Raw genomic sequence first — 26,018 nt, forward strand, 5'->3', positions numbered from 1 at the left:
TATGGGACGCAGGGGGATCGAACCGCGGTCCGTCCTACGCTAGCGCTTGTAAGGCAGACACCTTACCTCTAGCGCCACCTTCCCGGCCCCATATATATATATATATATATTTTTTTTTTTTTTGGTTTTTGGGCCACACCCGTTTGATGCTCAGGGGTTACTCCTGGCTATGTGCTCAGAAATCGCCCCTGGCTTGGGGGGACCATATGGGACGCCGGGGGATCGAACCGCGGTCCGTTCCTTGGTAGCGCTTACAAGGCAGACACCTTATCTCTAGCGCCACCTTCCCGGCCCCACCGGCCCCATATATTTTTAACAGCTATTTTAAAAGTCAACTTGGAATACTATTTTCTAAATTTAAATCCTAGTTTTTCTTATAAAAGTGAACAGTTAGTTGAGACAGCGAACAACTGTTTCACAGGGATAGGAATGATACAGCAGCTAAGAATAGTACAGTAAAAAAATAAAATAAAAAATAGTACAGTGAGCCCTGAGCATTACTGGGTGTAACCCAAAAACATACCCTCCCAAAAATCTTTTATAATAGCACATTTTCTACTTGACTGTAGGTTACAATCTTAAGAACTACAAAGAAGGGGCCGGGCGGTGGCGCTGGAGGTAAGGTGCCTGCCTTGCCTGCGCTGGCCTAGGACGGACCGCGGTTCGATCCCCCGGCATCCCATATGGTCCCCCAAGCCAGGAGCGACTTCTGAGTGCATAGCCAGGAGTAACCACTGAGCGTCACCGGGTGTGGCCCAAAAAACCAAAAAAAAAAAAAAAGAACTACAAAGAATTTGAGGGCAAAAGCAATTAAGACAGCATGTCTAGTATATGGCCGCCTGGACTCAATCCCAATACCCATGATGGTTACCTTAAACCCACCAGGAATGATCCCTGAGGGAAGAGCCAGAGAACTAAAAATCTCTGAGCAACAGTGCCCCACCCAGGAAACAAAAAAGGAAAATTCTGGGGCCGGAGAGATAGCATGGAGGTAAGGCATTTGCCTTTCATGCAGAAGGTCGATGGTTCAAATCCCGGCATCCCATATGGTCCCCTGTGCCTGCCAAGGGCGATTTCTGAGCATAGAGCCAGGAATAACTCCTGAGCACTGCCGGGTGTAACCCAAAAACAAAAAACAAAATAACAAAACAAAAAAGGAAAATTCTTAACCCTAGTAACTGTGACAAGCAAGCTAAACTAGAATCGGGGGTGGGGGGCGCCCAGGACTAATACCCCCCAAAAAAGCTAAAGGATGTTGTAATAAGCACTTCCAATAGACTACACAAACAGAGCTGATGCACATTCTACCTACTTCAATGTCAATATCCTTGAACGCTTTGGCCCCAGCTCCGTTTTCTTGATCTGTTCTAAACGCTCGCGGACTGTTTTCTTCTTGATTTGTTTGTGCTCCTGTAAGATGCGTTTTCTCGGCCTGGAAAGATAGCACAGCGGTGTTTACCTTGCAAACAGCCAATCCAGGACCAAAGGTGGTTGGTTCGAATCCCGGTGTCCCATATGGTCCACCTTGCCTGCCAGGAGCTATTTCTGAGCAGACAGCCAGGAGTAACCCTGAGCATCGCTGGGTGTGACCCAAAATCAAAAAAACAAAAAAACAAAACAAACAAACAAACAAACAAAAAAGATGCGCTTTCTCTCGCTCTCTTGCCTCTTGCCGCAGTCTCTCTTCCTCAGCCTTCCAAACTTTCTGCAGCTCAGCTTCCCTCTGCTCCAGTTCCTCTTTCTCACGCTGAATATTCAGGCTCTCCAGGCGTTCCTTCCTCTCCTCAATAGTTTGCCTGCGAGCCAGGATACGCTGATGCTCTTTCCGTGAATTTTTAAGGTATGCATTCACAGCCAATTGGTGCTGTTCTTCTTTCTCTTGCTGCAAAGATAAATGCATATTTTTTACAAAGTGTGATAGCAGTAAGGTATTAAAATATCACTAAGTAGTTCTGGTGCAGTACCTTCTTAGTGTTTCTGTTTAATAATAAAGAACTTTTTTAAATTACTAGCTCCCTTTGGGCAGAGATATTACAGTGGGTAAGGTACTTGCCTTGCACACAACTGACCAAGATTCAATACCCTATACCCCACATGGTCCCCCCTAAGCAGTCATTATCCCTGAGCACAAAGCCAGGAGTGAGTCCTGAGCATGGCTCGGTGTGGCCTCCAAAAAATTAAAAATTAAAAAAAAAAATTAAAAGGGCCCGGAGAGATAGCACAGTGACTTTTGCCTTGCAAGCAGCCAATCCAGGACCAAAGGTGGTTGGTTCGAATCCCGGTGTCCCATATGGTCCCCCGTGCCTGCCAGGAGTTATTTCTGAGCAGACAGCCAGGATAACCCCTGAGCAACGCCGGGTGTGGCCACCCCCCCAAAAAAAAATGGGCCGGAGAGATAACATGGAGGTAGGGTGTTTGCCTTTTATGCATAAGGTCATTGGTTTGAATCCTGGCATCCCATATGGTCCTCAGAGCCTGCCAGGAGCGATTTCTGAGCATAGAGCCGGGTGTGACCCAAACTCCCCTCCCCAAAAATCTAGAAAATTATTAAATCATAATGATGGTGCTCCTGAAAGTCTTCACTGGCTAGGTCTCTTCTATCTGTAACAAATCTACTTTCCAGTGTGTGTTACCCTAGAAGCCACACTGTCATGTTACCCAAGAAGCCACACTGTCACACTAACACTAACAACCGGAAACAAGAAGTTAAAACAGGAGTGAGTAACACAGGGGTAGGGCACTGGCCCTGCATACAACAACAACCCAAAAAAAAAAAGATTCAATCCCAGGAACTACAAGATGATGCCTGTTTTGCATGCAGGCTACCCAGGATTTCTGATGTTGCTGTTGTTTTGTTTTTCGCTTTTGGGTCTTACCTGTCATACCTGATGGCACTCTGGTTACTTCTGGCAGGCTCAGGGAACTATGTGGGATGCCAGGATTAGAACCAGGGTCCATCCTGTGTTGGTTGCGTGCAAGGCAAACAACTTACTCGCTGTGCTATCGCTCCGGCCCCAGCCTAGCCAGGTTTGATCTGATACTGATACCCCAAATGATTCCCCCAAAACCCACCAGGAATGATCACTGAATACAACCAGGTGAGAATCTGGGGGACAGAGGAGTGAGTACAGTGGGTAAGGCACTTGCCTTGCACACAGCCTTTCCCCAGAATCCTATATGATCCCAACTTCTGTCAGGAGTGATCCCTGAGTACAGCACAGGAATTAAGCCCTGAGCACTGGGTGTGACCCAAAACAAACAAAATCTGTCTTTTCCTCTGCCCCCTCCATATATACATACCAGTATATGAGCAGGCTTAATGACTTCAAGTGCTTTGGCAAGAACTGAGGACATGGCAGTGAGCTGGTTCCGTATCTGCTCTGAAGGCATACTCTGTAAATGTGGGCCAATCGGGGCATCCTCACGAGTAGCATAATTCAAATCCGATCCAAAACTAAGGGTCCGAGAGGTGTGATCAATCCGAACCTTGGAGAATGAAATAAAAATGAACATGAAGCCATTATACCAACACTTCTAAATGAGAGTAGGGGTGTTCAGGAGACATAATCTTGCACCTCAGTACCAAAAAAGAGGCCCAATGGTGTGCTCATTTCACTGAAGACTTTGCCTCCCCCTTACACACATACCTGTACGTCACAATGCCTGGCCACATCTACTATGGCCCATTCCAGTTGGAAAGCATCAACAAAAGGAACCAGAGAAGTCAAATGAGAAAACTCAATTCTCTGATAAATTTGTGCCACCTGCATAGAACACAAGGTCAGTCATAATGGTATTTATTCGGTACTTCTGATGAGATAATAGTATAAAGTCAACCATGAGAAATAAAAATAGGCCCATTTGGGGACAGAGGATCACACACACACACGCATGGACAACCATTTTTCATGGGAAGGGGGGAGAGATGATTCAGAACATGTACAATATGGAGCTAGAAGTCCAATCCAAAACTATCAACCCCAATCCTATGGTTTCAACTAGTGACAAGAGAATTACCTATGTTCCTCAAATATACAATCTTTTAAACCCTAGACTCTTTAACAAGAAATAGTAAATGACCAACCAGGTGCTGGTAACATTCTGATTTGTAATTCGCCCAGGCAATCTGACAGAACTGTCTGAAGGAGACTGGCAGTATCACTATGGAGTCATACTGCTAATTAGCCTTCAACTATTATATAGCCCATGAGAAATAACACTGCTCACATGAACAGAAGAAAGCAGGTCAATGAAATGTGCACACTCAAGTTAACAGATTTAAGAAAAGCCCTTCTAAGACCGGAGAAATAGCAGTGAACAGGGCATTTGCCTTGCACACAGCCAAACCAGGTTCAATCCCTGATATCTGATAGGCCCCCAAGCCTGCCTGGAGTGACTTCTGAGCACAGACCCAGGACTAAAATACTTGAATAATGTGACTCTCTCCCCCCCCAAAAAAAAAAAAGCCCTTCTGGTAATGTTCATAAGATTGAGTCTTTCTGAACCGGAGAGATAGACGGAGGTAAAGCATGCAGAAAGTCAGTGGTTTGAATCCCGACATCCCATATGGTCCCCTGAGCCTGCCAGGAGGGATTTCTGAGCATAGAGCCAGGAGTAGCCTCTGCTGGGTGTGACCCAAAAACCAAACATAAAAAAAAAAAAAAAAAAAAGGAAAAAAGATTGAGCATTCATTATTAGTAAAGAGACCCATGAACATAATGCCCTGAGAAGCTACAGAAATGTAAGAAAGCTTGAATATCCAAGTCTGTGGAATTCCCTTCTTGTGCTATACCAAAAATCATGGACAAATGCAATGACAAATGCAGAAAGGGTGCTTACTGCTGCATAATTTTCTAAGAACAGAAAACCTTCAGTGGGTCGGAGCCATAGCACAGCGGTAAGGCATTAGCCTTGCACACTGTTGACATAGGACTAACCTGGGTTCAATCCCCAGCATCCTGTATGGTCCCGCAAGCCTGTCAAGAGCAACTTCTGAGCAGAGCCAGGAGTAACCCAAGTGCTGCCGGGTGTAGCCCAAATACCAAATACATATTTAAATAAATAAATAAATTTCTAAAAAAAGAAAAAACCTACATATACTCATTTTAATAGTCCTGAAAGACAGTGGAAAACATACAAGTTGGGGCCGAGCAATAATACAGCAGTTGGACGTTTGCCTACACAGCCCAGGCATCCTATATGATCCCCCAAGCCTACCAAGAGCAATTTCTGAGCACAAAATCAGGAGTAACTACTGAGCACCGCTGGGTGTAGCCAAAAAAAAAAAATTTATGGGTTATGGTCAAATGCACAAAATATGGATAAAAAAAAAAAAATCGGGGAACGTATCCTAAATAATACTGTTTTCAGTGCTGGAGAGATAGCATGGAGGTAAGGCATTTGCCTTACATGCAGAAGGATGGTGGTTTGAATCCCGGCATCCCACATGGGCCTCTGAGTCTGCCAGGAGCGATTTCTGAGGTAGAGCCAGGAGTAATCCCTGAACGCTGCCGGGTGTGACCCAAAATTAAAAAAAAAAATCCTGTTTTTAAATCAGGTACAAATATGAAGGTGAATATTCAAGAAGATAAAACAATCAAGTAATCAAGAGATAAATGTCAAGATTAGCTGTGATAGAGGACAGAGTAGGGCATTTGCCTGGCAAGCATACAACCTGGATATTTCAATCCCTGGCCACCTGAGCACTACAGGGTGTGGTCACCCTCCAAAAAGAATGGTAAAGGTAGTTGATTTTGATTACTATTATGCAAAACTCCACACTAGTGGCAGGATTGGTACTGTAACAATGTGTGCCTAGTCCTGTTATGAATAACTATAAAGCACAGTACCTTAATAAATAGTAAAAAAAAATGTAAGAAATGAGACAAAAAGAGATCCAGCTCTTAATAGAAAGCATGCATCGTGGGCTAAGGGACAATTCCAAACTAGAGCCCCAGGTCAACAGCCAGCATTACATGGTTCCCTGAGCACCAACAAGGGATGTTCAAAACCAAACACACACACAAAACGTTCATTTTTAATGTTTACCTGTTGCAGGAGTCGAAGTATGGTGTTATTCTGCAGTTGGGGAACATACTGTTGCAATTCTGGTTCTTTTTCAGGCTGCTCCCTAACCCAATTTAGAACCTATAAAATCCATTAAGTTGAGAAAAATTACTTATGTGCAGATACTGAAATATCTGAAAAGCTCTCCAGATTTCTAATTACAAAGACATCAAACATGCCAAGAAGTATAAATGTACTGAAGCAACTATTTGTCTGAAGATGACTGACAACAATGGCTAATAAACAAGTCATGCTGCTAATTTACCTCCAAAGGTTAATTTAGCACATCAGAAATATCTTTTTTCCCTGATGTAAAGAAAAAAAGACAATGAAATGTGCACTAGTAAATAAAAATGCAACCAAAGCAACATTAATTCTGGTTACATGGTAATAAAATTCTAACCATGAACAAAGATTTACCTTTGTGACTCTCTCACAGAGTTTCAGAGGGTTAAACTCTACCTCCAGCCAATTGTACAGTTCTTTCACTTCCGGGACCACATATTGCAATACATTAAATCTGACCTACAAAGAGCAAAAAGAGGTGAATTGCTAAAAGATATGTATTAAGTGAAATTAAGTGAAACAAAATAGAAATTAATATAAGATATAGTAGTGTGGGATAGTACAGCAGATAAGGTGCTTACCTGTATACAGCTGACCCTGGCTCAATCACTAGAAACAAATATGATCCCCAAGTACTGCCAAGAGTAACCCCTTAATACAGTGCATGAAGGAACGGAACAATAGTACTAAGATAGAACATTTGCCTTGCATGTGGCTGAACCAGAACCTGGGTTCAATTCTTCGCATCCCATATGATCCCCTGAGCCTGCCAGGTGCAATATGAGCGAAGAGCCTGGAGTAACAAAAGCACCAATGGGTATAACCCAAAAAAAAACACACACCCCCCAAAAAAAAAAAACCAACAACAACTGGAAAACTGCAGGTTTTCTGAATTCAAATACCTTTAAATTTTACCCATTTAATGCAGAGGACTTTAAGGGATTTCTTTAGCTATCTAATACTATACAACTATCTACAATGACAAGATCCACAGGAATTCAGAAAATTAAAACTAACTCAACAGAATACAAAAATAATAAAAAAAACGTGGACAACTATTGGGTTATACCTCATTTTACCTAAAACAAAAAAGTTCATCCCTGGTTTCTTTGATTCTGTTTGTTTACAACTTGGTTTCACCCAAAGATTGTCTTACTTGTAAATCTGAGTGGGTTTACTCCCCCTACCCCAGGGGTGATCTCGGTTCAAATGGGCTTGGAGATACAGAGTGTGGGGTGATTTTACAGACAACAGCTTACTGAGTAAAATATCAGTCTTTACAAGTTAACTATTAGGTAAAAATTATTGTAACACTGATTATAATAAGCCCACAATAGAAAAATATAATTATAAACTAAGATACATTTAATATATATAAAGGTTGGGGGCCAGAGAGATACCAGTAGGGCGTTTGCCTGGCACACAGCCAATCCAGGACAGACGGTGGTTAGATTCCCGACATCCGATATAGATGGTCCCCTGAGCCAGCCAGGGGTGATTTCTGAGTGCAGAGCCAGGACCTCCAGGTGTGACCGCTGGGAGTGCCAACGGGTGTGACCAAAAATAAGTAGGGGGGACATACATACACACACAGGTTAATAAAAGTTACTCAAAAACCTCACAGGGGCCATAGTGTAGCAGGTAGGGCATTTGTCTTACATGCAATCGATAAGGTTTGCCTTGCATGATGGGGTTTAATCCCCAGCATCCCATGATTTCCTGGCATTGCCAGGAATATTTCCTGAGAGCAGAGCCAGGAGTAACCCCTGAGCATCACCAGGTGTGGCCCAAACAAAACAAAACAAAAAAAGTATGTGAAACTTTTATCGGCAAACAATAAGATTATATTTCAAATGTTTCACATTATGTTAAAAAACATACAACCCTGAGGGGCCAGAGAGATAGCACATCAGTAGGGCGTTTGCCTTGCAAGTACTGTCCCAGGACAAATGGTGGTCCGAATCCCAGCATCTACCCCAATGCCTGCCAGGATTTCTGTTGTTTTTGTGTTGGTTTGGTTTTTGGTTTTGGGGTCACACTAGGCAGCGCTCAGGGGTTACTCCTGATTCTTCACTCAGTAATCGCTCCTGGCAGGTTTAGGGAACCATATGGGATGCCAGGATTCGAAACACTGTTCTACTGCATGCAAAGCAAACGCCCTACCTCCATGCTATCTCTCTGGCCTCAAGGAGAGATTTCTGAGCAGAGCCAAAAGCCAAAAACAAACAAACATAATAACTAGTATAAGACCTCTTCCTAAATACAATTCCATTGTGGGTTTTGGGGTTGGTTTTCTGGGTTGTTTTTTTTTTTTTTTGGGGGGGTCCACATCCAACAGCACTAAGGGTTACTCCTGGCTCTGCACTCAGAAATCACTCCTGGCAGGCACGGAGGACCATATGGATGCCAGGATTCGAACCACCATCCATCCTGGATCAGCTGCAAGGCAAACGCACTACCACTGTGCTCTCTCCAGTCCACAGTTCCATTGTTTTACTATCCCTAATCAGAATGTAGTTCCACAAAATTCTAGTTTGCAAAGCTAAATTTTTGTGAGCAATGGTAGAATGAAAACATGGAGACAGAAACCCAGGAGCAATTCTGCCCAAAGGTGTGGACTCAGGAACATTAGAGCTGCCCAGCAAGGTAAGGCCGTGTATGGCTGGAATTTACCAAGGACTGGGCCTTATTTATAACCCCTATACTATATACCTGGCTCTGCTAATAATGTCTTTTATCTCCAATATCACCAGCTCTCAAACATAAACAATTCACCTAAACACTGCTGATTCAAACCTGGTTCTCAAACTTATGCATAAATCAAACTCCCTCAGCAATGCATCAGGATTCTCAGTGCTTTGTACAACCTGACCAAACATTCATGTCTAAAGCTATCCTGAAATTACAGAGATAGTCCAGTAGCTGAACCCAGCCTTTCTACAGGCTTTGACCCCTGGACTGTATGGTTGCCCTGAGCACTGCCAAAGCAATCCTTGAGCAAAGATCCAAGAGTAGCTCTTGAGCACTGCCAGCTATGCCTCCCCATAATAAACACCTGAAAAATATAAAGTTCAAATTTATACCAACCATATCATTAATAAGACCAATTCGTGTTGGTGGAGCCTGAAGACCCAGAAGCGTTGCAAGGTGACACTGCTTTTCGACTATGATGCCATCCATGTCCAGGAGTCGGGCGATGTCGGTCCGCTCAGGAGTGATAGGGATGGAAAGAGTAGCCAAGAGGACTCTTGTAGACATTCTTAAGGAGACAAAGATGTGCTGCTTTAAGACTGGCATATCAGAATCAACTGTCCCAGCATCATCACAGCCCAGACTGAAACCATGACATTGCCTAAACACTGACAAAGCAAGACAATTTCACCCTTCCACTTATAGTCAATGTGCTCAAGCTATGGAATCAATGGCAGAGTAAGCACTTTAGTACATTATAATCAAAAAGGCTATTGTAACAATAAAATAGTAATAAATACACAGCTAAGAAATATAGTGCTTATTGCTGAGTACAGAAAATAGGTACTGGACTGAAGCAAAAGTACAGATGTAGTTTGCCTGGCAGCTACCAAGTCAGATTCCATACCTGGCACCACAGAGGGTCCCCCAGTCCCAATCAGGAACAATCCATGAGTGCAGGTCCAAGCCCCATGGATTCTCCCTCAGCCAAAAAAAGAAAAAAGAAAGAAACCCCCAAAAAAGTGCCTTTAAGAAAAGGTTTTCTCCCCCGTGCCTGCCAGGAGCTATTTTTGAGCAGACAGCCAGGAGTAACCCCTGAGCACCGCCGGGTGTGGCCCAAAAACCAAAAAAAAAAAAGGAAAAAAAAAAGGTTTTCCTCACGCCTAGCAAAGGTTCATAAGTGACAATCAAGAGAATGAGCAGCTAAGAAAATGCTTCACATATGGAAGGCCCAGATTCAATCCCCAAGCACCATATGGTTCAACAGCCATGCCAGGTATAGGCCGAGTACTGCCTAGTATAATGTCCCCCACCCCACTTTTTAAAGGGGGAAAAAGGGGTATTAAAGGAAAGAGTCCTCGGGGCCGGAGAGATAGCATGGAGGTAAGACGTTTGCCTTTCATGCAGGAGGTCATCGGTTCGAATTCCGGTGTCCCATATGGTCCCCCGTGCCTGCCAGGAGCAATTTCTGAGCCTGGAGCCAGGAATAATCCCTGAGCACTTCCGGGTGTGACCCAAAATAACCACAAAAAAAAAAAAAAAAAAAAAAAAAAAAAAGGAAAGAGTCCTCAAAGACTCAAAGAAAATAACTTAGAATTTAGTAGCAGGGACCAGAGAGATGGGTAAAAGGTGTGGAACAAATGATGGAGACCCAAATTCCAATACCCAGCACTTTATGTACCAAGAAACAAGTGGAGACTTGCAAGAAGTATGATGAGGTGTGGCCTCAAAACAAGTGTCACTGAGTTGACCTCATCTATTTCTGTAGACTTAAGACAACCTAGTGTACATACTTCTACTAAAGGCAAAAAAAGAAAAAAATGGTACCTAAAACTCATTACAGAGAGAAAAAAAGAATGCTTACATCTACTGAAATATTTTTAAGTGTGGAAGAGATTACAGTGCGTAGGGCACCTGCCTTACATGCAGGGAGACCAGGATCCAATCTCAGGCATCCCATATGGTCCCCGGTGCCTGCTGGGAATGAATGATTCGTGAGTACAGAGCCAAGAGTAAATAAACCCTGAGCACTGGCAGGTGTAGCCCCCCAAAAAGAAATATTTATTTTTTATTTTTTGGTTTTTGGGCCACACCCAGTGACGCTCAGGGGTTACTCCTGGCTATGCGCTCAGAAGTCGCTCCTGGCTTGGGGGACCATATGGGACGCCGGGGGATCGAACCGCGGTCTGTCCAAGGCTAGCGCAAGTAAGGCAGGCTCCTTACCTCCAGCGCCACCGCCCGGCCCAAAAAGAAATATTTTAATATTTTATGTCCTCTCCATGATTTCGTTTTTAAAATAGTATATTTAAGCACCATGATTACAAACAGTTTGTAGTTGTGTCTCAGTCATAAAGAACACCAGGGGCCAGAGAGATAGCATGGAGGTAAGGCGTTTACCTTTCATGCAGAAGGTCATTGGTACAAATCCCGGCATCCCATATGATCCCCTAAGCATGCCGGGAGTGATTTCTGAGTGTAGAGCCAGGAGTAACCCCTGAGCACTGCCGGGTGTGACCCCAAAACCAAAAAAAAAAAAAAAAAAAAAAAGAAGAGAGAAACAACACCTACCTTCACCAGTGCAACAATTCGACCACTAATGCCCCTCACCCTCTGCCTGTATTGAAACAGGCATTCTACTTCTCTAATTACCACTGTCATAATAGTTGTTAGTGTAGCTGTTTCTCTAACTGCACTCACCACTCTGTGGTAAGCTTCATATAGTGGGCCAGTCCTTAAAGCCCATCTCTATTGTCTCTGGGCATTATTACAATAATTTTTTTTTTTGTGTGTGTGGTTTTTGGGTCACACCCGGCAGTGCTCAGGGGTTACTCCTGGCTCCAGGCTCAGAAATTGCTCCTCGCAGGCACGGGGGACGATATGGGATGCCGGGATTTGAACCAATGACCTTCTGCATGAAAAGGAAACGCCTTACCTCCATGCTATCTCTCCGGCCCCGTCTTTATTTTGCTTAAAACCCATAGATGAGACTATTTTGTGTCTCTCTCACTCTGAATTATTTCACTCAGAAGAACAGTTTAATAGTTTCCGTGTCTGTCCATGTATAGGAAAATGTTATTACTTCTTTTTCCTGACGGCTTCATAGTATTCCATTGTGTATATATACCACAGCCACTCATCTGTTGTCAGGCATCTGGTTTATTTCCAGATTCTGGCTATAAGTAGCACTGCAATGAATATAGGTGTGCAGAAGGCATTTTTGTATTGTGCTTTTGTGTTCCTAGAAAATATCCCTATGAGTGGTATAGCTAGACCATATGGGAGCTCAATTTCCAGGTTTATGAGCAATCTCCATATTGTTTCCATAAAGGCTGGACTAAACAGCAATCCCAACAGTGAATGAGTTTCTTTTTCCCCACATCCCCGCCAGCACTGATTGTTCCTACTCTTTGTAATTTGTGCCAGTCTCTATGGCATGAATGGTACCAAATTTTTGATTTCTATCTCCCTGATTAGTGATGTGGAACATTTTTTCATGTGCCTTTTGGCCATTTGTATTTTTTCTTTGAGGAAATGTCTGTTCATCTCTTCTCCCCATTTTTTGATGGGGTTAGATTTGTTTTCTTGGGGCCGGGAAGGTGGCGCTAGAGGTAAGGTGTCTGCTTGCAAGCGCAAGCGTTGGATCCCTCGGCATCCCATATGGCCCCCCCCCAAGCCAGGGCGATTTCTGAACGCATAGCCAGGAGTAAACCCCTGAGCGTCAAATGGGTGTGGCCCAAAAACCAAAAGTAAATAAGGAAAAAAGGAAGAAAACAGGTTCAACCGGGTCTGCCACATGCAAGGCAATGCCATACCACTGTTATCGCTCCAGCCCCAAAGTCAAGAAAATTTTTTTACAAAATATTTTTAGAGGCTGGAGAGATAGCAGAGCGGTGGGGCATTTGCCTTGCACGTAGCTGATCCAGGACAGACCTTGGTTCGATCCCCAGCGTCCCATATGATCCCCCAAGCCAGGAACAATTTCTGAGCACATAGCCAGGAGTAACCGAGCATCACAGGGTGTGGGCCAAAAAGGGGGGAGAAAAAAAAAACCCAACAATAAAACCAGGGACTGAAACAATAGCACAGTGTAAGGCATTTTGCCTTGATCGCAAAGACCATGCTGCAGACCCAGAACAGACCCAGTCAATTCCTGGCATCCCATATGGTCCCCGAGCCTGCCAGGAGTGCTTTCTGAGTGCAGCTGCCAGGTGTGGCCCAAACACCAAAGACACCCCCCCAAAAAAAAAAAAAAACCAATATAATGAGGTCCACAGTCCAGTTAAGGGCTTGGATGCTATTTGCCTTGCATATGGTCCCCTAAGAGCAAGGTTAGTCTTGTCTCTCCTTTCTTCACACTATCAAGTGCAAGTCGAGAGCCCTTCGCAAGAATTTATTACCAGTATCATTTAATAGAAAATAACATTTCCTACCTTCAACTCTCCTACATTCTTACCTCTGCATCTCTTCTTGTGTAAGATTTTTTCTCATTTCCCTAGACAAATGGTATAGACGATGAAGGGTAGAGGCATGGAAAAGAGCGTTTCCCGATTTCCAAAACACAGTTGAAACTTTATTATAGTAATTTTCCATCAACTGAGGTTTAGGTGGCTTTATAGAAAAGGAGAACAGCCCATGTATATCTTCCACAGCTTTGAATGCTTCCTGAAATCAACAGTATTAATTATAAGCAATTAATTGAGCACAAATCAAATTATTTTGTATCTGAAAGCCATATCCTAAAAAGAGAAGGGGGCTGAAGGGCAGTACATAGCCCACCAGGAGTAATCCATGCACACAGAACTAGGAATAAGTCCTGAACATTGCCCAGTGTGGCCCAAAACCCAAAACAAACTTGGCTTGACTAAGGATACAACTGAAGATGTGGCTTGGCTTGAATAGATGTTGCCTTGCACATGAGACCCTGGGTTGAATTTGGTCCCCAGTGGTAGAAAAATATCTTTACTCATCTTTTTATTGGGTAGGAGAAATAGCACAGTGGTAGGGAGTTTAACGCCTTGTATGCAGCTGACCTAGGATGGGCCAAGGTTCGATCCCTGGCATCCATTTGGTTGGTCCCCAAGCCTGCCAGGAGTGATTTCTGAACACAGTGCCAGGTAATCCCTGAGCACCACTGGGTGTGGTCCAAAAACAAACACTTTTTTTTTTCCTATAAAAAAGCCTGATCTGCTTGTGACTTTTTTCCCTTTGATTCTTCAATATTTGAATTTCAAGTCTCTTGACAGAAAAGTGTAAGGAGCAAGATACTAAACAGACGTCCACTTACCGGTATTTTTTTTTTTTTTAAGTTTTTGGGCCACACCCGATGGTTCTCATAGGTTACTCCTGGCTATCTGCTCAGAAATAGCTCCTGGCAGGCATGGGGGACCATAAGGGACGCAGCGATTCGAACCAAACACCTTAGGTCTTGGATCGGCTGCTTGCAAGGCAAACACCGCTGTGCTATCTCTCCGGCCCCTCGCTTACCAGTATTTTTAAGACTTTCAGTGTTGGGGCCTGGAGAGATAGCACAGCGGCATTTGCCTTGCAAGCAGCCGATCCAGAACCAAAGGTGGTTGGTTCAAATCCCGGTGTCCCATATGGTCCCCCGTGCCTGCCAGGAGCTATTTCTGAGCAGACAGCCAGGAGTAACCCCTGAGCACTGCCGGGTGTGACCCAAAAACCAAAAAAAAAAAAGACTTTCAGTGTTAATTCCAAATGGCAGTATCAAGTATTAAGTCACATGTGGACATGACTTCACAGAATTAGGAAAAAAAGCCAAACCTTTTTTAAAATCCTCAAATGCCTCTACGCTCTCTCCAATGCCACATATCACCTCATACATGTTTTACCTGGGGCAATGAATGATAAGCATTCCAAACAAGAACCCACTGCAGTTTTCTCCAACTAGCTGAGGTCAAGAGAATTTGTGTTTTCCCCCCATTTTTAAACTTTTTTTTTTTGGTTTTTGGTTTTTGGGTCACACTCAGCAGTGCTTAGGGGACCATACGGGATGCCAGGATTTGAACCACCAACCTTCTGCATGCGAGGCAAACATCTTACACCTCCATCCTATCTCTCGAGCCCCATTTCTAAACTTTCATTCCAAGACTTTTCCAAAAACAAAAAAAAAATCTGTAAAATTGAGCCTGGAGAGCCAGAGATAAGGTGTTTGCATAGCACACAGGTGACCTGCATGCAGCCAACACCCCATATGACCTCCCCAGCACCACCAGGAGTGATTCCTAAGTGCAAAACTAAGAGTATCCCCTGAACATCTCTAGGTATGGTCCAAAAAGAGCAAAAAACAAAAAACAAACTAGAAAAGTAAAATAGAAATGATGTATAGGGGCCGGGCGGTGGCGCTGGAGGTAAGGTGCCTGCCTTGCCTGCGCTAGCCAAGGACGGACCGCGGTTCGATCCCCTGGCGTCCCATATGGTCCCCCAAGAAGCCAGGAGCAACTTCTGAGTGCATAGCCAGGAGTAACCCCTGAGCGTCACAGGGTGTGGCCCAAAAACCAAAAAAAAAAAAAAAAAAAAAAAGAAATGATGTATAAAAGAAAAAAAAAATGATGTGGCCACGGATATGTCCCAGAAACCGAATAATAAAATGTAGCTATGGGGTAGGATGTGACTCAGTGGTAAAAAAGCATTCCTGAGTAAGTCCTGGGTTCAATCCCCCAATACCAGAACACTTATTTTAAAATTTTATTTTTCTAAAAAAAGAAAAGAAACAAGGAAGTATTTATTGCTGCTGTATCAAGAGTAAAAAAATGGGCCAGAGAGATAGCACAGTGGGAGAGCTTTTGCCTTACAGGCAGCCAATCCAGGACTGCCGCATACGGTAGGGTCCCCCATGCCTGCCAGCAATAATTTCGAAGCACAGAGCCAGGAGTTAACCCCTGACTGCCATCAGGCGTGACCCAAAAACAAAACCAAAAGGGTAAAAAGACAAAAGCTTCCCATGATACTACTGCTGGGGGGGAGGGGGAACAAGGGAAAAAAACCTCAAATATTCAATTGAAGGGGGAAGAGTCAATGATCACAAAGGTAAACCAGGAGCTGACCACGTACCTGCCACAACTCCATGCTGATAGCACTGTCCAACTGAACGAGCCTGGTTTCCAAATGCATGGACTGGCTCTCTGGATTGTTGAGGTTGATCGCAGTGCTTTGGTTATGGTGGCGTTGAATTTGTGACAAGTGCATTCTGAGATTGTCGCACAGTTTACGTAATTCAGCCTTTCGGGTATACTGGAGGCAGAATTTGAAAGCTGGAAGTAAATTATAAAATACATTACATACTTTCTACCACCTACCGCAATATTTGAACAGATATTATTCCATATATGTTAAGGTAAGCTATTTTTTTTTTTTTTTGGTTTTTTGGGCCACACCTGGTAACGCTCAGGGGTTACTCCTGGCTATGTGCTCAGAAGTTGCTCCTGGCTTGGGGGATCATATGGGACACCGGGGATCGAACCTCGGTCCGTCCAAGGCTAGCGCAGGCAAGGCAGGCACCTTACCTTTAGCGCCACCGCCCGGCCCAGGTAAGCTATTTTTTTTTTAATTTTTTTTTTTTTTGTTTTTGGTTTTTGGGCCACACCCAGCGGTGCTCAGGGGTTACTCCTGGCTGTCTGCTCAGAAATAGCTCCTGGCAGGCACGGGGGACCATATGGGACACCGGGATTCGAACCAACCACCTTAGGTTCTGGATTGGCTGCTTGCAAGGCAAGCACCACTGTGCTATCTCTCCGGGCCCAGGTAAGCTATTTTTTAAGACTACTTATTAATTGAACACCAAGCGGGGCTCAGGGATTACTCTCCAACATCCAATACAGTAGCCAAGCAATTGCAGGAGTGATTTTTGAATACAAAATTAGGAGTAACCAGGGGCTGGAGCAGTGGCACAGGCGGTAAGGTGTCTGCTTTGCGCGCACTAGCCTAGGATGGACCTCGGTTCAATCCCCCAGCATCCCATATGGTCCCCCAAGCCAGGAGTGATTTCTAAGCACACAGCAGGAGTAATCCCTCAGCGTCACCCAATGTGGCCCAAAAACCAAAAAAAAAAAAAAAAAAAAGAGTAGCCCCTGAACATGACTGGTTGTGGCCCAATTTTTAAAAAAATAAAGTGGGGGGGCCGGAGAGATAGCATGGAGGTAAGGCGTTTGCCTTTCATGCAGGAGGTCATCGGTTCAAATCCCAGCGTCCCATATGGTCCCCCGTGCCTGCCAGGAGCAATTTCTGAGCCTGGAGCCAGGAATAACCCCTGAGCACTGCCGGGTGTGACCCAAAAACATAAATAAATAAATAAATAAATAAATAAAGTGGGGCTAGAGAGACAGTACAGTATGTAGGGCATCTACCTTTCACACAGCTCATTGGGGTCCCTGGGGTTAGATTCCATTTGGTCCTATGAATACTACTAGTAGTAATTCCTGAATGCAGAGCCAGGAATAACCTCTAGCCTCTCCAGGTGTACCCCTCCAACCAAAAGTCTTTTAGCTAAAAAATGGAATATACTTGATAGCAAACTGCTCTATTAAAACAAAGTGTTTAGGGGCCAGAAGAGTAAATAGAAGTAAGGTGCTTGGTCTTCCAAGTGGTCAACCCAGTGTGATCCCTACCACTGCAAAGGGTACCACAAACAATGCTGAGTCACTCCTGAGCAGAACCAGGAGTAATTCTTGCGCACCTTCAGATGTGGTCCAAACCCAACACATCCTCAAATGCTTAAGTCAAGACTCAATTTGGTTCAATACCAAATTTCCTAAGAGTAAAAACTATTAGAAATGCTGTTAAATGTACTAATTGCAAAACATCAAGTCAACCCTTTTCTTTGGGGGGGGAGGGTTGGGGGGTGTTTTGGATCACACCTGGACACTCATCAGTGCTCAGGGGTTACAATCTTGTTAATGCTCAGGGAACTATCTGAGACACTGGGGATAGAACCACAGTCAGTCACCTGCAAAAGAAATGCCCTCCCCTTCTGTGCTATCACTCAACCCCTTAAGTCAACTCTTCAAACCAGTTGTTATTTTACCTTGCTGGGCGATGTCATGGTAAAGACGCTCTACTGTCGAATTGTTTCTGAGAAGGTCCAAGCACTGCCTATAGGATTCCCACAGGAACTTAACCCAGAGAGTTAAAAGTAATCTATCAGTACGATCCTGAGTGTCTTCACCACTCATGGCACTTAAGAGAACACTGCAAAACAAAAAACAAAATGTGTTTTAAGTTTTGGACATGCTTTCCTAATTCATATATTAAAAAAAAAAGACAATCTTAAAACTGCAAGTTATAACCTCAACTTCTCAGAGTGTGAGCACTTAATGTTAGTTTTCATTCCCAAACTTTATACTTACATTCCAATCTATAAGTTGTAATTTCCCACTTTTATAAATTTTAATATATTTTGATTATACATTTAACATTTCAAAGATAAGCCATTCCAGATCAGATGTTTATAAGTATTTGATTCAAACTAAGACAATGGTACTTTAAAAGAAAGTCCTTTCCTAGCATCCAAACTCACATACCTCTCAGGAGTGTGAATATTATCAAGATCTTCTATGTCTAAGACCATCTGCTGGGATTCTTCTTTAGCCGCTTCAGTTTTTTCCTCTGCCAACTTCAGATATGCCCTAACAACATCCTCTAGAGATTTGATGTTTACCTAAACCCCCCAATAACAAAACAAAAACTTAAAACTTTTTCCAAAAAGCCATAAAGTAGCTTAAAAGCAAATTTTATTAACTGCTTAATAAAGATCTATTAGCAAAAGCACCCATTCAAAACGTAAACTTTGGTCCTGCTCATACCTGTTGGCAGATGTTCTTGTACTGGTATAAACCTTCCTTAGCCAGGTGGCTCTTGCGAAGATCCACACATAGCTCCAAGTATTTCAACATAATTGGCTCGTGTATCTTCTGCCATGTTCTGTGTTTCTTACTTTTCATAACATCATAAAGAACATCCAAAGCAGGTTGCTTTTTGCCAACCTCAAGAAATTCTGGAAAAGAATTGAAACCAGTTAATTATGAATAACAATCAAAAGTCCAAATCTTCCCTTTTTTAATTGCTTGTTTTATAATTTATGGACTTAAGCATTTCTAGGTCGCATTTTTTTTTTTTTTAGTTTTTTAGTTTTTGGGTCACACCCGGCGGTGCTCAGGGGTTACTCCTGGCTGTCTGCTCAGAAATAGCTCCTGGCAGGCACGGGGGACCATATGGGACACCGGGATTCGAACCAACCACCTTTGGTCCTGGATCGGCTGCTTGCAAGGCAAACGCCTCTCTGCTATCTCTCCGGGCCCGGTCGCATTTATTTTTAACTTCTAAGGCCATACCAAAATTACCTAAGGAAAAATAATAAGGGGCCGGGAAGGTGGCGCTAGAGGTAAGCAAGCGCTAGCGTAGGAAGGACCGCACCGCACGCCCCGGTGTCCCATATGGTCCCCCCAAGCCAGAGGCGATTTCTGAGCGCATAGCCAGGAGTAACCCCTGAGTGTCAAACGGGTGTGGCCCAAAAACCAAAATAATAATAATAATAAAATGTCAAAATGAGACTGAAGTTGTAATACTGAAGCAATGAGAACAGGTATCTTCCCCTCACAAACAGTAAGTTCAATCCGACTTGAACAGTTGGGCCAAAGAAAATTCATGCTTCATCACCCCAAAATCCCATCTCCTTTGCTCCTTGAAATAGACCTGCACTGGCCTGTCAAGGGTCTCTAGCTGGACACCTTCTTCAGAAATCCAGGTACCTTAATCTTTCACTACTACCCCACCGACAATGCCTTAAAGTCAGGCAGTGTGAAATTGAAACTGGTTCTTCATTATTACCACATTGTCTTTTAGCTTCCAGAGATTAATATAGCTTAGAATTGGCATGCAATATCTAAGAAAATAGTTCGCTGAAAATTTCATTGGAATCAAAGTAGCTAAAATTTCGGAAAAACTTTTTTTTTTTTCCGGAGAAACTTAACATTCAGCGTTTTAATCCTGGAGCATGAATTTTGGATCTCTATCCAAACATAAGAATTACAGGGGCCTGGCGGTGGCGCTGGAGGTAAGGTGCCTGCCTTGCCTGCGCTAGCCTAGGACGGACTGCGGTTAGATCCCCCGGCATCCCATATGGTCCCCCAAGCCAGGAGCGACTTCTGAGCACATAGCCAGGAGTAACCCCTGAGCGTCACCGGGTGTGGCCCAAAAACCAAAAAAAAAAAAAAAAAAAAAGAATTACAAAACTGGGGCGGGCGGTGGCGCTAAACATAAGGTGCCTGCCTTGCTGCACTAGCCTAGGACAGACCGAGGTTCGATCCCCCGGTGTCCCATATGGTCCCCCAAGCCAGGAGCAACTTCTGAGCACATAGCCAGGAGTAACCCCTGAGTGTTACAGGGTGTGACCCAAAAAACAAAAAAACAAAAACCAAAAAAAAAAAAATTACAAAACCAAAAAAAAAAAAAAAAAAACTTACTAGGGCCGGGTAGGTGGCGCTGGAGGTAAGGTGTCTGCCTTGCAAGCGCTAGCCAAGGAAGGACCGTGGTTCGATACCCCGGCGTCCCATATGGTCCCCCCAAGCCAGGGGCGATTTCTGAGCACATAGCCAGGAGTAACCCCTGAGCGTCAAACGGGTGTGGCCCAAAAACCAAAAAAAAAAAAAAAAAAAAGAATTACAGCTGGGGCCGGAGAGATAGCATGGAGGTAAGCGTTTGCCTCTCATGCAGAAAGTCATCGGTTCGAATCCCGGCATCTCATATGGTCCCTGGTGCCTGCCAGGAGCAATTTCTGAGCATGGAGCCAGGAGTAACCCCTGAGCACTGCCGGGTGTGGCCCAAAAACCACCAAAAAAAAAAAAAAAAAAAGAATTGCAGTGCTAGAGGTAAGGTGCCTGCCTTGCCTGCCTTGCCTGTGCTAGCCTTGGATGGACCGCGGTTGGCCACATGGAAGGCAAATGCCCTACCTGTAGTGCTACTGCCCTGGCATGAAAACTATACCATTTCTTAATTTACTACCAATAAAACCTGACAGTATTTTAAAACTAGTTTATCTTCTATGGTATATACCCGCGATGGTGAACCTGTGGCATGCGAGAAGGTCCACAATTAAGATATGCGGTGCATGTCGCATAGTTTTTAGGTACTAAAATCTTATTAAGGTTTAATTGATATGCTGGCACTTTTGAGAAAATTCTTTGGTTTTGTGCAGCAGTTTGGGCACTCAGACTCAAAAAGGTTAGCCATCACTGGTATATACACACAACAGAATACTATGAAGCTGCAATGAATGAAGAAATCATGCAATCTGCTTCAACCTGGCTAGAACTAAAGTTTTTTGTTTGTTTCTTTTTAGGTCAAGCCCAGTAGTGCTCAGAGGTTCTTCCTGGCTCTGTGCTCAAAAATCACCCCTGGCAGTTTCAGAGGATCATATGGGATGCTGGAAATCAAACCTAGGCCCATCATGTGCAAGGCAAATGTCCCACCACTATACTATCATTCCAGCCCCTGGAACTGAAGATACTATTTTAAGTGAAGTGAGCCAGAAAAAGACAAACTCAGAATGATTTATGCACTTGTATGAAGAAATATAGTGTAGTAAATAGGGGTGTCTAGATCACCCTTGACCCAAGAGTCTAGGGAAGACAAAGATAGAGAAATCAGAGAGAATGGAAGATGATGAGAAAGGGCAGTAATCAGGGATCTCTATTATACTGAAGAGACGGAAGGATAACATAGCTGGATATTCCATCACAGAGGCAACAACGCAAACATGAGGTCTAAGCTGGTGCCTGTCAAAGGGAAGAGGAAGACTGGAAAATGGGAAGTTGAAGTGCTAAGATTGCTGTTCATTTATTACATGCCTAAAACTATCAATAACTTCAAATACAGTGGCTTCTTTTTTTTTTTTTTTTTTGGTCTTTGGGCCACACCCAGCAGTGCTCAGGGGTTACTCCTGGCTGTCTGCTCAGAAATAGCTCCTGGCAGGCACAGGGGACCATATGGGACTCTGGGATTCGAACCAACCACCTTAGGTCCTGGATCGGCTGCTTGCAAGGCAAACGCCACTGTGCTATCTCTCCGGGCCCTACAGTGGCTTCTTAATTTTTATTTTAAGTTTTATAACAAAAAAATTTAACTAGTTTATCTTAGATTTTACATCCCCTATCAGATTTTTTTTTTACCTTTTCGGAACAGATACTACATAAGGATAAAAGCACTAGTCTTTTTTTTTTTTTTTTTTTGGTTTTTGTTGGGCCACACCCGGTGGTGCTCAGGGGTTTCTCCTGGTTGTCTGCTCAGAAATAGCTCCTGGCGGGCACAGGGGACCATATGGGACACCGGGATTCGAACCAACCACCTTTGGTCCTGGATCGGCTGCTTGCAAGGCAAATGCCGCAGTGCTATCTATCTCTCCGGGCCCTAACGCACTAGTCTTAACAAGTGACTGACCTCAGTTCATTTGCCAACAGAAAATTCCAAATGCACTGCCCTGAGCAACACACTTGAACACAAAGCTACAAGTAGCTAATTCTAGAGCTCCCCAAACACCAAAAATTACTTTTGGAGGGACCACACCCAACTGCAGATCATCTTTTTTTTCTTTTCTTTTCTTTTTTTTTTGGGTTTTTGGGTCATACCTGGCAGAGCTCAGGTGTGTGGCTCTGCTCAGAAATAACTCCTGGCAGGCTCAGGGACCCATATGGATGCCGGATTTCGAACTACTGTCCTTCGGCATGCAAGGCAAATGCCTTACCTCCGTCCTATCTCTCCAGCCCCCCAGCACAAGATCTTGAGGTACTCAGATTTTTATTCTTAGTTCTAGCTTGACCCAGTTTGACAAAAATCGACCATTCTTTGATCTATTTACTCCAAGTCATATAGTTCTGTTCAACTTCAAGTACAGAAACTGGGGCCCAAGAGAAATCAAAGGTTCCACACTTTGGAAAGCCTCGTATCTCGACAAGACATGGTAGACCAGCAAGGAGCCAGTAGTAGTCCCAGAGCATAACAGGGTATGGATCAAAAAATAATTTTTTCAATAGCTGCCAAATGCCGTAACAAAAAGACTTCCTACCTAATATCTGAAAAATAGGAGGAGCGAGGAAACTATAAATATCTGTAAAATCTATAAAAACTATAAAAATTTCTAAGAAACACTATATCTTCCTTTTATTTTGTTTGGTTACTTTCCCCTTTTTTAGGGGGGCAGTTTTTTATTTTGGCACTCTGATCAAGACTTACTCCTGGGGTAAGAGAGATAGCATGGAGGTAAGGCGCTTGCCTTCCATGCAGAAGGACAGTGGTTCGATTCCCGGCATCCCATATGGTCCCCATGCCTGCCAGGGGCAATTTTCTGAGCATAAAGCCAGGAGTAACCCTTGAGCTGCTGGGTGTGACCCAAAAACAAAACAAAACAAAATAAAACAAAAAAAAAAGATTTACTCCTGGTTCTGTGCTCAGGGATCACTACTGTACACACTTAGATGAGGTGGCAGGAATTAAACATGGGCAGGCGACATGCATTACCACTCACTGTTCTATCTCTCCAGGTCCTCCATTTTATTTTAATTATTTTTCTCCTAGAAAGATTTTTTATGGGGCTGGAATGGTGGCACAAGCAGTAGGAAGTTTTATCCTCCAGCATCCCATATGGTCCCCGAAGTCAGGAGGGATTTCTGAGCCCATAGCCAGGAGTAAATCCTGAGCATCACTGTGTGTTGCCGAAAAACAGGAAAGAAGGAAGGGAGGGAGGGAAGGAGGGAAATATCTGGGGCCGAGTGGTGGCGCAGCAGTAGGGCATTTGCCTTGTACTTGGATATTCGATCCCCCTGACATCCCATATAGTCTCCAAGCCAGGAGTAACTCCTGAGTGTCACCGGTGTGCACCCCCCAAAAGAAAAGGAAAAGAAAAATATCTATTGACGACCTCCCTAAAAGAAAACCAAATCTTCTATTTAAGGCAGGAGCTAGTTCAGCAAGTAAGGTGCTTTCCTAGTTCAGAGCACACTCAGGATCAGTCCTCAGCAGGGCATTCCCAAGCCCCCAGGAGTGATCCCTGAACAGAGCCCAGAATAAATGCTGAGCACTGCTGGATGTAAGCCCTACAACAAAAAAGGCACTTATTTTTACACATGTACCTAAAATGCAACTATTAATAACTTTGTAAATCATAGTTAAAGATAACTTTTAGGGGCCGGGCGGTGGCACAAGAGGTAAGGCGCCTGCCTTGCCTGCGCTAGCCTTGGACGGACCACAGTTCGATCCCCCGGCATCCCATATGGTCCCCCAAGCCAGGAGCAACTTCTGAGCGCATAGCCAGGAGTAACCCCTGAGCGTTACCAGGTGTGGCCCAAAAACCAAAAAAAAAAAAAAAAAAAAAAAAAGATAACTTTTAGGGGCTGGCCCAGTGGCGCTAGAGGTAAGGTGTCTGCCTTGCCAGCGCTAGCCTAGGACGGACCGCAGTTCAATCCCCCGGCATCCAATATGGTCCCCCAAGCCAGGAGAGACTTCTGAGCGCATAGACAGGAGTATCCCCTGACCGTCACCGGGTGTGGCCCAAAAACCAACAGCAACATATAACACTATCTTCCTTGTAATCGTATGCTCAGCACACAAGAGGCAGATAGGTCCTTTCTTGGGAGGGTCCTAATAGCATCAGACTATAATTCTCTAGCAGCAACTTGGGGGGGAGGGGGGGAGACAGGGAGACACACATCAGGCAATGCTCAGGCTTACTCTTTAATTTTTCTGTTTTGTTTTGTTTTGTTTTTGGGTCACACCCGACAGTGCTCAGGAGTCCATATGGGATGCCAGGATTCAAACCACGGACCTTCTGCATGAAAGGCAATGCCTTACCCTCCATGCTATATCTCCGACCCCACACTTGAATTTTTCAAATCAATAGTCTCTGTACTGAGGCCTAAGTGACAGCACAGCGTACATTTACCTTGCCCGATGCCAACACAGGATGGAGCCCTGGTTTGAATCCTGGCATCCCATATGGTCCTCTGAGCCTGCCAGATGACTGTATTAATCTCTGCTTTATAGTACAAATATATTTCCAGTTGATTCAATTTTATCATTATAAAGAAAGTTACTGGGCCTGAGAGATAGCATGGAGGTAAGGCGTTTGCCTTTCATGCAGAAGGTCACCAGTTCGAATTCCGGAGTCCTATATGGTCCCCCATGCCTGCCAGGAACAATTTCTGAGCATGGAGCCAGGAGTATCCCCTGAGCACTGCCAGGTGTGACCCAAAAACCAAAAAAAAAAAAGAAAGTTACTAAGAGCCAGGGTGATAGTACTTGCACTCGCCTTCTGCTGCTTGTGCAACTTGCCTATTAATGGCCAACACAGGTTAGATTCCAGGCATCCCATATGGTCCTCTGTCCTGCCAGAGTGGTCCCTGAGCACAACCAGGAGCAAGCCCTGAGCACCACTCACTGTCTGTGTGACTCAAAGACCTGACAAAAGCTACTAATAAAGCATAGATGTAAAAAAATAAACATCACCAGAATTAAGTGTATGATCCTCCTTGGAAGAGAATGTGCCTGGTTCCCCTCCACAGAAAATGTGACTTTCTAAAACCCAATAATGCAGTGGGAGGTCTTGGGCAATTTGGTGGGAGTGAGGAGGCCAGAAATGTCAACAAAACTGAAAGTGCACTACCTTAAGTAAAATTAAAAACAGGGCCAGGATTAAGCAAATTAAAAACAGGAACAGGTGTGACTCAAAAAATTCTTATTAAAAAAATTTTATAGTAAAAATTAAAATATCTGGAGCCAGAGATGTGGCATGGAGGTAAGGCGTTTGCCTTGCAAACAGAAGGTCGGTGGTTCGAATCCTGGCATCCTATATGGTCCCCCAAGCCTGCCAGGAGCGATTTCTGAGCCTAGAGCCAGGAGTAACCCCTGAACGCTAACGGGTGTGACCCCCTCCAAAAAATATTTAAAATATCTGGGGCCGGAGAGATAGCATGTAGGCAGGGCATTTGCCTTGCATGCAGAGGGACAGTGGCTTGAATCCCGGCATCCCATATGGTCCCCCAAGCCTGCCAGGAGGGATTTCTGAGCGTGGAACCAGGAGTAACCCCTGAGCACTGGCAGGTGTGACCCCCCCCCAAATTAAAATATCTGAACATGGGACAGGAAATAGCATGGAGGTAGGGCATTTGCCTTGCATGCAGAAGGATAGTGGT

General features: G+C 44.1%; 1 protein-coding gene and 2 non-coding genes across 3 annotated transcripts in view; 1 reads left to right on the forward strand and 2 right to left on the reverse strand.

The window, feature by feature from the left end:
• Window positions 1-26,018, forward strand: part of DENND10 (DENN domain containing 10) — a 106,180-nt gene that overhangs the window by 12,455 nt on the left and 67,707 nt on the right. The gene's annotated exons all lie outside the window — the stretch shown is intronic.
• Window positions 4,134-4,262, reverse strand: LOC125995542 (small nucleolar RNA SNORA19). The gene has a single exon (XR_007491045.1). It is a non-coding gene; the product is annotated as a small nucleolar RNA SNORA19 (small nucleolar RNA).
• On the reverse strand, window positions 6,274-6,407 carry LOC125995547 (small nucleolar RNA SNORA19). The gene has a single exon (XR_007491049.1). It is a non-coding gene; the product is annotated as a small nucleolar RNA SNORA19 (small nucleolar RNA).

This window comes from Suncus etruscus, chromosome 17, assembly GCF_024139225.1.
Source record: "Suncus etruscus isolate mSunEtr1 chromosome 17, mSunEtr1.pri.cur, whole genome shotgun sequence".
Taxonomy (NCBI): Eukaryota; Metazoa; Chordata; class Mammalia; order Eulipotyphla; family Soricidae; genus Suncus; species Suncus etruscus.